The sequence below is a fragment of the Triticum aestivum genome, chromosome 3A (assembly GCF_018294505.1).
Source record: "Triticum aestivum cultivar Chinese Spring chromosome 3A, IWGSC CS RefSeq v2.1, whole genome shotgun sequence".
Lineage (NCBI taxonomy): Eukaryota > Viridiplantae > Streptophyta > Magnoliopsida > Poales > Poaceae > Triticum > Triticum aestivum.
The window spans coordinates 536,392,990-536,406,458 of NC_057800.1; positions in this window are offsets into that span (position 1 = coordinate 536,392,990).

Here is a 13,469-nt window from a genome sequence, read left to right on the forward strand (position 1 = left end):
AAGGATTATGTTCCATAGTAACAAGTGACAGTAAATTCCAGCACACTATATAAATTTTTCCTTACCAAATTCCACCTACCAAAGGCGCTTCACTCCCCGGAAACGGCGCCAGAAAAGAGTCTTGATGACCCACAAGTGTAGGGGATCTATAGTAGCCTTTTCAATAAGTAAGAGTGTCGAACCCAACGAGGAGCAGAAGGAAATGATAAGCGGTTTTCAGCAAGGTATTCTCTGCAAGCACTGAAATTATCGGTAACAAATAGTTTTGTGATAAGGTAATTTGTAACGAGTAACAAGTAATAAAAGTAAATAAGGTGCGGAAAGGGGGCCCAATCCTTTTTGTAGCAAAGGACAAGCCTAGACAGACTCTTATATAAAGTAAAGCGCTCCAGAGGACACATGGGAATTATCGTCAAGCTAGTTTTCATCATGTTCATATGATTCGCGTTCGGTACTTTGATAATTTGATATGTGGGTGGACCGGTGCTTGGGTACTATCCTTACTTGGACAAGCATCCCACTTATGATTAACCCCTATTGCAAGCATCCGCAACTACAACAGAAGTATTAAGGTAAACCTAATCATAGCATGAAACATATGGATCCAAATCAGCCCCTTACGAAGCAACGTATAAACTAGGGTTTTGTTGGGGAACGTAGTAATTTCAAAAAAATCCTATGCACATGCAAGATCATGGTGATGTATAGCAACGAGAGGGGAGAGTGTGATCTACGTACCCTTGTAGACCGACAGCGGAAGCGTTAGCACAACGCGGTTGATGTAGTCGTACGTCTTCACGGCCCGACCGATCAAGCACCGAAACTACGGCACCTCCGAGTTTTAGCACACGTTCAGCTCGATGACGATGCTCGGACTCCGATCCAGCAAAGTGTCGGGGAAGAGTTCCGTCAACACGACGGCGTGGTGACGATCTTGATGTACTACCGTCGCAGGGCTTCGCCTAAGCACCGCTACAATATTATCGAGGATTATGGTGGAAGGGGGCACCGCACACGGTTAAGAATATGATCACGTGGATCAACTTGTGTCTAGGGGTGCCCCCTGCCCCTGTATATAAAGGATCAAGGGGAGGAGGCCGGCCGGTCCCTATGGCGCGCCAAGGAGGAGTCCTCCTCCTAGTAGGAGTAGGACTCCTACTAGGAGGGGGAAAGAAGTGGGGAGGGAGAAGGAAAGGGGGGCGCCGCCCCCCCTCTCCTAGTCCAATTCGGACCAGGGGGAGGAGGCGCGCGGCCCACCCTGGCTGCCCCTCTCTCTCTCCACTAAGGCCCATATGGCCCATTACTTCTCCTGGGGGGGGGGGGTTCCGGTAACCCTCCGGCTCCCCGGTTTTCTCCGAAATCACCCGGAACACTTCCGATGTCCGAATATAGCCGTCCAATATATCAATCTTTATGTCTCGACCATTTTGAGACTCCTCATCATGTCCGTGATCACATCCGGGACTCCAAACTAACTTCGGTACATCAAAACTCATAAACTCATAATATAACTATCATCGAAACCTTAAGCGTGCGGACCCTACGGGTTCGAGAACAATGTAGACATGACCGAGACACGTCTCCGGTCAATAACCAATAGCGTAACCTGGATGCTCATATTGGCTCCTACATATTCTACAAAGATCTTTATCGGTCAGACCGCATAACAATATACGTTGTTCCCTTTGTCATCGGTATGTTACTTGCCCGAGATTCGATCGTCAGTATCTCAATACCTAGTTCAATCTCGTTACCGGCAAGTCTCTTTACTCGTTTCGTAATACATCATCTTGCAACTAACTCATTAGTTGTAATTCTTGCAAGGCTTATGTGATGTGCATTACCGAGAGAGCCTAGAGATACCTCTCCGACAATCGGAGTGACAAATCCTAATCTTGAAATACGCCAACCCAACATTCACCTTTGGAGACACCTGTAGAGCTCCTTTATAATCACCCAGTTACGTTGTGACGTTTGGTAGCACACAAAGTGTTCCTCCGGCAAACGGGAGTTGCATAATCTCATAGTCATAGGAACATGTATAAGTCATGAAGAAAGCAATAGCAACATACTAAACGATCGGGTGCTAAGCTAATGGAATGGGTCATGTCAATCACATCATTCTCCTAATGATGTGATCCCATTAATCAAACGACAACACATGTCTATGGTTAGGAAACATAACCATCTTCGATTAACGAGCTAGTCAAGTAGAGGCATACTAGTGACGTTTGGTTTGTCTATGTATTCACACATGTATCATGTTTCCGGATAATACAATTCTAGCATGAATAATAAACATTTATCATGATATAAGGAAATAAAATAATAACATTATTATTGCCTCTAGGGCATATTTCCTTCAGACTCCCACTTGCACTAGAGTCAATAATCTAGATTACACAGTAATGATTCTAACACCCATGGAGCTTTGGTGCTGATCATGTTTTGCTTGTGGAAGAGGCTTAGTCAACGGGTCTGCTACATTCATATCCGTATGTATCTTGCAAATCTCTTTGTCTCCCATCTGGACTAGATCCCGGATGGAATTGAAGCGTCTCTTGATGTGCTTGGTTCTCTTGTGAAATCTGGATTCCTTTGCCAAGGCAATTGCACCAGTATTGTCACAAAAGATTTTCATTGGACCCGATGCACTAGGTATGACACCTATATCGGATATGAACTCCTTCATCCAGACTCCTTCGTTTGCTGCTTCTGAAGCAGCTATGTACTCCGCTTCACATGTAGATCCCGCCACAACGCTTTGTTTAGAACTGCACCAACTGACAGGTCCACCGTTTAATGTAAACACGTATCCGGTTTGCAATTTAGAATCGTCCGGATCAGTGTCAAAGCTTGCATCAACGTAACCATTTACGATGAGCTCTTTGTCACCTCCATATATGAGAAACATATCCTTAGTCCTTTTCAGGTATTTCAGGATGTTCTTGACCGCTGTCCAGTGATCCACTCCTGGATTACTTTGGTACCTCCCTGCTAGACTTATAGCAAGACACACATCAGGTCTGGTACACAGCATTGCATACATGATAGAGCCTATGGCTGAAGCATAGGGAACATCTTTCATTTTCTCTCTATCTTCTGCATTGGTCGGACTTTGAGTCTTACTCAATTTCACACCTTGTAACACAGGCAAGAATCCTTTCTTTGCTTGATCCATTTTGAACTTTTTCAAAACTTTGTCAAGGTATGTGCTTTGTGAAGTCCAATTAAGCGTCTCGATCTGTCTCTATAGATCTTGATGCCCAATATGTAGGCAGCTTCTCCGAGGTCTTTCATTGAAAAACTTTTATTCAAATATCCTTTTATGCTATCCAGAAATTCTATATCATTTCCGATTAGTAATATGTCATCTACATATAATATCAGAAATGCTACAGAGCTCCCACTCACTTTCTTGTAAATACAGGCTTCTCCAAAAGTCTGTATAAAACCAAATGCTTTGATCACACTATCAAAGCGTTTATTCCAACTCCGAGAGGCTTGCACCAGTCCATAAATGGATCGCTGGAGCTTGCATACTTTGTTAGCTCCCTTTGGATCGACAAAACCTTCCGGCTGCATCATATACAACTCTTCTTGCAGAAATCCATTCAGGAATGCAGTTTTGACATCCATTTGCCAAATTTCATAATCATAAAATGTGGCAATTGCTAACATGATTTGGACAGACTTAAGCATTGCTACGGGTGAGAAGGTCTCATCGTAGTCAATCCCTTGAACTTGCCAAAAACCTTTTGCGACAAGTCGAGCTTTGTAGACAGTAACATTACCGTCAACGTCAGTCTTCTTCTTGAAGATCCATTTATTCTCAATTGCTTGCCGATCATTGGGCAAGTCAACCAAAGTCCATACTTTGTTCTCATACATGGATCCCATCTCAGATTTCATGGCTTCAAGCCATTTTGCGGAATCTGGGCTCACCATCGCTTCTTCATAGTTCGTAGGTTCATCATGATCTAGTAGCATGACTTCCAGAACAGGATTACCGTACCACTCTGGCGCGGATCTTACTCTGGTTGATCTACGAGGTTCAGTAGTATCTTGTTCTAAAGTTTCATGATCATTATCATTAGCTTCCTCACTAATTGGTGTAGGTGTCACAGAAACTGGTTTCTGTGATGTACTACTTTCCAATAAGGGAGCAGGTATAGTTACCTCATCAAGTTCTACTTTCCTCCCACTCACTTCTTTCGAGAGAAACTCCTTCTCTAGAAAGTTTCTGAATTTAGCAACAAAAGTCTTGCCTTTGGATCTATGATAGAAGGTGTATCCAATAGTTTCCTTTGGATATCCTATGAAGACACATTTCTCCGATTTGGGTTCGAGCTTATCAGGTTGAAGCTTTTTCACATAAGCATCGCAGCCCCGAACTTTCAGAAACGACAACTTTGGTTTCTTGCCAAACCACAGTTCATAAGGCGTCGTCTCAACAGATTTTGATGGTGCCCTATTTAACATGAATGCGGCCGTCTCTAGAGCATATCCCCAAAATGATAGCGGTAAATCAGTAAGAGACATCATAGATCGCACCATATCTAGTAAAGTACGATTACGACGTTCGGACACACCATTACGCTGTGGTGTTCCGGGTGGCATGAGTTGCGAAACTATTCCACATTGTTTCAAATGTACACCAAACTCGTAACTCAAATATTCTCCTCCACGATCAGATCGTAGGAATTTTATTTTCTTGTTACGATGATTTTCAACTTCACTCTGAAATTCTTTGAACTTTTCAAACGTTTCAGACTTATGTTTCATTAAGTAGATATACCCATATCTGCTCAAGTCATTTGTGAAGGTGAGAAAAATAACGATATCCGCCACGAGCCTCAATATTCATCGGACCACATACATCTGTATGTATGATTTCCAACAAATCTGTTGCTCTCTCCATATTGCCGGAGAATGCTGTTTTTGTCATCTTGCCAATAAGGCACGGTTCGCAAGTACCAAGTGATTCATAATCAAGTGGTTCCAAAAGCCCATCAGTATGCGCTTTACACCGATATGACCCAAACGGCAGTGCCACAAATAAGTTGCACTATCATTATCAACTCTGCATCTTTTGGCTTTCACATTATGAATATGTGTGTCACTACTATCGAGATTTAATAAGAATAGACCATTCTTTAAGGGTGCATGACCATAAAAGAAATTACTCATATAAATAGAACAACCATTATTCTCTGATTTAAATGAATAACCGTCTCGCATCAAACAAGATCCAGATATAATGTTCATGCTTAATGCTGGCACCAAATAACAATTATTTAGGTCTAATACTAATCCCGAAGGTAGATGTAGAGGTAGCGTGCCGACTGCGATCACATCGACTTTGGAACCATTTCCCATGTGCATCGTCACCTCGTCCTTAGCCAATCTTCGCTTAATCCGTAGTCCCTGTTTCGAGTTGCAAATATTAGCAACAGAACCAGTATCAAATACCCAGGTGCTACTGCGAGCATTAGTAAGGTACACATCAATAACATGTATATCACATATACCTTTGTTCACCTTGCCATCCTTCTTATCCGCCAAATACTTGGGGCAGTTCCGCTTCCAGTGACCAGTCTGCTTGCAGTAGAAGCACTCAGTTTCAGGCTTAGGTCCAGGTTTGGGTTTCTTCTCTTGAGTAGCAACTTCCTTGCTATTCTTTTTGAAGTTCCCCTTCTTCTTCCCTTTGCCCTTTTTCTTGAAACTAGTGGTCTTGTTGACCATCAACACTTGATGCTCCTTCTTGATTTCTACCTCCGCAGCTTTCAGCATTGTGAAGAGCTCGGGAATAGTCTTATTCATCCCTTGCATATTATAGTTCATCACGAAGCTCTTGTAGCTAGGTGGTAGTGATTGGAGAATTCTGTCAATGATGCAATCATCTGGAAGATTAACTCCCAATTGAATCAAGTGATTATTATACCCAGACATTTTGAGTATATGCTCACTGACAGAACTGTTCTCCTCCATCTTGCAGCTATAGAACTTATTGGAGACTTCATATCTCTCAATCCGGGCATTTGCTTGAAATATTAACTTCAACTCCTGGAACATCTCATATGCTCCATGACGTTCAAAATGTCGTTGAAGTCCCGATTCTAAGCCGTAAAGCATAACACACTGAACTATCGAGTAGTCATCAGCTTTGCTCTGCCAGACGTTCATAACATCTGGTGTTGCTCCAGCAGCAGGCCTGGCACCCAGCGGTGCTTCCAGGACGTAATTCTTCTGTGCAGCAATGAGGATAATCCTCAAGTTACGGACCCAGTCCGTGTAATTGCTACCAACATATTTCAACTTTGCTTTCTCAAGGAACGCATTAAAATTCAACGGAACAACAGCACGGGCCATCTATCTACAATCGAACATAAACAAGCAAGATACTATCAGGTACTAAGTTCATGATAAATTTAGGTTCAATTAATCATATTACTAAAGAACTCCCACTTAGATAGACATCCCTCTAATCCTCTAAGTGATTACGTGATCCAAATCAACTAAACCATGTCCGATCATCACGTGAGATGGAGCAGTTTCATTGGTGAACATCGCTATGTTGATCATATCTACTATATGATTCACGCTCGACCTATCGGTCTCTGTGTTCCGAGGCCATATCTGTATATGCTTGGCTCGTCAAGTATAACCTGAGTATTCTACGTGTGCAACTGTTTTGCACCCGTTGTATTTGAACATAGAGCCTATCGCACCCGATCATCACGTGGTGTCTCAGCACGAACAACTTTCGCAACGGTGCATACTCAGGGAGAACACTTCTTGATAATTAGTGAGAGATCATCTTAAAATGCTACCGTCAATCAAAGCAAGATAAGATGCATAAAAGATAAACATCACATGCAATCAATATAAGTGATATGATATGGCCATCATCATCTTGTGCTTGTGATCTCCATCTTCGAAGCACCGTCGTGATCACCATCGTCACCGGCGCGACACCTTGATCACCATCGTAGCATCGTTGTCGTCTCGCCAATCTTATGCTTCCACGACTATCGCTACCATTTAGTGATAAAGTAAAGCATTACAGCGCAATTGCATTGCATACAATAAAGCGACAACCATTTGGCTCCTGCCAGTTGCCGATAACTTGGTTACAAAACATGATCATCTCATACAATAAAATTCAGCATCATGTCTTGACCATATCACATCACAACATGCCCTGCAAAAACAAGTTAGACGTCCTCTACTTTGTTGTTGCAAGTTTTACGTGGCTGCTACGGGTTTAAGCAAGAACCAATCTTACCTACGCATCAAAACCACAAGAATAGTTTGTCAAGTTAGTGTTGTTTTAACCTTCGCAAGGACCGGGCGTAGCCACACTCGGTTCAACTAAAGTTGGAGAAAAACTGTCACCCGCTAGCCACCTTTGTGCAAAGCATGTCGGGAGAACCGGTCTCGCGTAAGCGTACGCGTAATGTCGGTCCGGGCCGCTTAGTCCAACAATACCACCGAACCAAAGTATGACATGCTGGTAAGCAGTATGACTTATATCGCCCACAACTCACTTGTGTTCTACTCGTGCATATAACATCAACACATAAAACCTAGGCTCGGATGCCACTCTTGGGGAACGTAGTAATTTCAAAAAAATTCCTACGCACACGCAAGATCATGGTGATGTATAGCAACGAGAGGGGAGAGTGTGATCTACGTACCCTTGTAGACCGACAGCGGAAGCGTTAGCACAACGTGGTTGATGTAGTTGTACGTCTTCACGGCCCGACCGATCAAGCACCGAAACTACGACACCTCCGAGTTTTAGCACACGTTCAGCTCGATGACGATCCCCGGACTCCGATCCAGAAAAGTGTCGGGGAAGAGTTCCGTCAGCACGACGGCGTGGTGACGATCTTGATGTACTACCGTCACAGGGCTTCACCTAAGCACCGCTACAATATTATCGAGGATTATGGTGGAAGGGGGCACCGCACACGGTTAAGAATATGATCACGTGGATCAACTTGTGTCTAGGGGTGCCCCCTGCCCCTGTATATAAAGGAGCAAGGGGAGGAGGCCGGCCGGTCCCTATGGCGCGCCAAGGAGGAGTCCTCCTCCTAGTAGGAGTAGGACTCCTACTAGGAGGGGGAAAGAAGTGGGGAGGGAGAAGGAAAGGGGGGCGCCGCCCCCCCTCTCCTAGTCCAATTCGGACCAGGGAGGAGGAGGCGCGCGGCCCACCCTGGCTGCCCCTCTCTCTCTCTCCACTAAGGCCCATATGGCCCATTACTTCTCCCGGGGGGGTTCCGATAACCCTCCAGCTCTCCGGTTTTCTTTGAAATCACCCGGAACACTTCCGGTGTCCGAATATAGCCGTCCAATATATCAATCTTTATGTCTTGACCATTTCGAGACTCCTCGTCATGTCCGTGATCACATCCAGGACTCCAAACTAACTTCGGTACATCAAAACTCATAAACTCATAATATAACTGTCATCGAAACCTTAAGCGTGCGGACCCTACGGGTTCGAGAATAATGTAGACATGACCGAGACACATCTCCGGTCAATAACCAATAGCGGAACCTGGATGCTCATATTGGCTCCTACATATTCTACAAAGATCTTTATCGGTCAGACCGCATAACGACATACGTTGTTCCCTTTGTCATCGGTATGTTACTTGCCCGAGATTCGATCGTCGGTATCTCAATACCTAGTTCAATCTCGTTACCGACAAGTCTCTTTACTCGTTTCGTAATACATCATCTTGCAACTAACTCATTAGTTGTAATGCTTGCAAGGCTTATGTGATGTGCATTACCGAGAGAGCCTAGAGATACCTCTCCGACAATCGGAGTGACAAATCCTAATCTCAAAATACGCCAACCCAACATTCACCTTTGGAGACACCTGTGGAGCTCCTTTATAATCACCCAGTTACGTTGTGACGTTTGGTAGCACACAAAGTGTTCCTCCGGCAAACGGGAGTTGCATAATCTCATAGTCATAGGAACATGTATAAGTCATGAATAAAGCAATAGCAACATACTAAACGATCGGGTGCTAAGCTAATGGAATGGGTCATGTCAATCACATCATTCTCCTAATCATGTGATCCCATTAATCAAACGACAACACATGTCTATGGTTAGGAAACATAACCATCTTCGATTAACGAGCTAGTCAAGTAGAGGCATACTAGTGACGTTTGGTTTGTCTATGTATTCACACATGTGTCATGTTTCCGGATAATACAATTCTAGCATGAATAATAAACATTTATCATGATATAAGGAAATAAAATAATAACATTATTATTGCCTCTAGGGCATATTTCCTTCAGGTTTAAGCTTCTGTCACTCTAGCAACCCACCATCTACTTATTACTTCCCAATGCCTCCCTATAGGCCCAAACAATGGTGAAGTGTCATGTAGTCGACGTTCACATGACACTACTAGAGGGATGACAACATACATCTCATCAAAATATCGAACGAATACCAAATTCACATGACTACTTATAGCAAGACTTCTCCCATGTCCTCAGGAACAAACGTAACTACTCACAAAGTATATTCATGCTCATAATCATAGGGGTATTAATATGCATAATGGATCTGAACATATGATCTTCCACCAAGTAAACCAACTAGCATCAACTACAAGGAGTAATCAACACTACTAGCAACCCACAGGTACCAATCTGAGGTTTTGATACAAAGATTGGATACAGGAGATGAACTAGGGTTTGAGATGAGATGGTGCTGGTGAAGATGTTGATGGAGATTGCCCCCCTCCCGATGAGAGGATCGTTGGTGAAGATGATGGTGATGATTCCCCCCTCCCGAAGGGAAGTTTCCCCGACAGAAATGCTCCACCAGAGCCCTAGATTGGTTCCGCGAAGGTTCCGCCTCGTGGCAACGGTGTTTCGTCCCGTGAGCTAACTTATGATTTTTTCCTCGACGAAAGACTCCATATAGCCAAAGATGGGCATCAGAGGGCCACCAGGGGGGCCACGTGGCAGGGGGCACGCCCAGAGGGGTAGGGTGCGCCCCCCACCCTCGTGGACGGTGGGTGGCCCCCTCTGGTAGTTCTTTAACCCAATATTTTTTTTATTCTGAAAATAATTCCCGTGGAGTTTCAGGACTTTTGGAGATGTGCAGAATAGGTCTCTAATATTTGCTCCTTTTCCAGCCCAGAATTCCTGCTGCCGGCATTCCCCCTCTTCATGTAAACCTTGTAAAATGAGAGAGAAAAGGCATAAGATTTGTGACATAATGTGTAATAACAGCTCATAATGTAATAAATATCGATATAAAAGCATGATATAAAATGGACGTATCATTGTACAGCAAAACATGATCACCTACATTAAACTCACGCTTTTGTATCCTTTTGTCATGCCATCTTTTAACTTTTTCTTTAAACAACTTGGCATTTTCATAGGCTTGGGTTCTCCATTCATCAAGCGAGCTTATGTCAAATAACCTCTTCTCACCGGCAAGTTTCAAATCATAGTTGAGCTCTTTGATTTCACAATAAGCTTTATGCCCTAGTTCAAGAGGCAAGTGACATGTTTTTCCATAAACCATTTTATACAGAGACATACCCATAGGGTTCTTATAAGCAGTTCTATAAGCCCATAATGCACATCAAGTTTCTTAGACCAATTCTTTCTAGATCTATTGATAGTCTTTTGCAAGATCAATTTAATTTCTCTATTGCTCAACTCTACTTGACCACTAGACTGAGGGTGATAAGGAAATGCAATTCTATGATTAACATCATACTTAGCAAGCAATTTAAGGAAAGCACCATGAATAAAATGTGAACCACCATCAGTCATCAAATATCTAGGGACTCCAAACCTCGGGAAAATAACTTCTTTAAGCATCTTAATAGAAGTGTTATAATCAGCACTACTAGTTGGAAAGCTTCTACCCACTTAGTAATGTAATCAACAGCAACTAAAATATGTGTATACCCATTAGAGGAAGGAAAAGGTCCCATATAACCAAAGCCCCAAACAATCAAATGGTTCAATAACAAGTGAATAATTCATAGGCATTTCCTGACGTCTACTAATACTACCAATTCTTTGACGTTCATCACAAGACAAGACATACTTACGAGCATCCTTGAAGAGAGTAGGACAATAAAAACCAGATTGTAATACCTTCTGTGCAGTTCTAACTCTGGCATGATGTCCTCCATGGGCCTCGGAGTGGCATTTGCGTAGGGCATGTTCCTGTTCATGCTTAGGTACACAGCGTCTAATAACACCATCTACTCCTTCTTTGTAAAGGTGTGGGTCATCCCAAAAGTAATGTCTTAAATCATACAAAAACTTTTTCTTTTGCTGCTATGTGAAACTAGGTGGTATAAATTTAGCAACAATTTAATTAGCATAATAAGCATACCATGGAGTATTACGAGAAGTATTTATGACAGCTAATTGTTCATCAGGAAAGCTATCATCAATAGGCACTGGGTCATCAAGAACATGTTCTAACCTAGACAAGTTGTCTGCAACGGGGTTCTCGGCTCCCTTTCTATCAATAATATGCAAATAAAATTCTTGTAGCAAGAGAACCCATCTAATAAGTCTAGGTTTAGCATCTTTCTGTTCCATAAGATTTAATAGCAGCATGATCAGTGTGAACAGTTACTTTGGAATCAACAATATAAGATCTGAACTTATCACAAGCAAAAACAACCGCTAAAAATTCTTTTTCAGTAGTAGCATAATTTCTCTAGGCACTGTCTAGAGTTTTACTAGCATACTGAATAACATTCAACTTCTTATCAACTCTTTGTCCTAGAACAGCACCAACAACATAATCACTGGCATCACACATAATTTCAAAGGGTAAATTCCACTCAGGTGGTTGAACAATAGGTGCAGAAATCAAAGCTTTCTTAAGTATTTCAAATGCTTCTACACAACTGTCATCAAAAACAAAAGGAACATCTTTTTGCAAGAGATTAGTGAGAGGCCTAGAAATTTTAGAGAAGTCTTTAATAAACCTCCTATAGAAACCAGCATGACCAAGGAAACTTCTTATACCTTTGATATCATAAGGACACGGCATTTCTTCAATAGCATCTACTTTAGCTTTATCAACTTCAGTGCCTCTTTCAGAAATCTTATGCCCCAAGAAAATACCTTGATTAACCATAAAGTGGCACTTCTCCCAATTCAAGACAAGATTAGTTTCTTCACATTTCGCAAAACTCGATCAAGGTCGCTTAAGTAATCATCAAAGGAAGTTTCGTAAACGGAGAAATCATCCATTAAAACCTCAACAATCTTTTCACAAAAGTCAGAGAATATAGCAGTCATACATCTTTGAAAGGTAGCAGGTGCATTGCATAAACCAAAAGGCATACGTCTATAAGCAAAAGCACCGAAAGGGAAAGTAAAAGTGGTCTTTTCTTGATCCTCTTTTGACACAGGTATTTGAGAAGAACCACAATAACCATCTAGAAAGAAAAAATGTGTATGTTTGGACAATATTTCTAGCATTTGATCAATAAAAGGTAGAGGGTAATGATTTTTTCTAGTAGCTTTGTTTAATTTGCGAAAATCAATTATCATTCTATAACCTATAACAATTCTTTGTGGAATCAATTCATTCTTATCTTTAGGAACGACAGTAATACCTCCCTTCTTAGGGACACAATGAACAAGACTTACCCATCTACTATCAGCAACATGATAAATTATACCTGCCTCTGTAAGCTTTAATATTTCATTTCTTACCACTTCTTTCATTTTTGGATTTAAGCGTCGTTGGTGATCAACAACTAGTTTAGCATCAGGCTCCATATTAATTTTGTGCTGACATAGAGTGGGACTAAAGCCCTTAAGATCATAAAGAGTATATCCAATAGCGGCACGTTGCTTTTTCAGAGTTTCCAATATTCTCTTTTCTTCCTGCTCTGAAAGGCTAGCACTAATAATAACATGATATATCTTCTTTTCATCAAGATAAGCATATTTCAAAGTATCAGGTAGTTGTTTAAGCTCAAACACGGGATCACCCTTGGGTAGAGGAGGATCTGCAAGGATATCAACAAGCAAGTTGTGTTTCAAAATAGGCATTTGGTTAAAGAATATTTCATCTAATTCCTTCATTTCATTCATAAACATGTCATTCTCATGATCTAGAAAATATTGTTCTAAAGGATCAGTAGGAGGCACGGCAGCAGAAGCAACTCCAATAATTTCATCTTTACTAGGAAATTCTTTATTATGGGGTTGTCTACGAAATTTAGAGAAATTAACAGTAACAATTTCCTTCTCACAGTCTATCTTGGCATTGACAGTGTTCAAGAAAGGTCTACCAAATATAATGGGACAAAAATCATCTTGCGGGGAACCAAGAACAAGAAAATCAGTAGGATATTTTATTTTCCCATACAAGACTTCAACATCTCTAACAATCCTAATTGGTGATATAGTATCTCTATTGGCAAGCTTAAT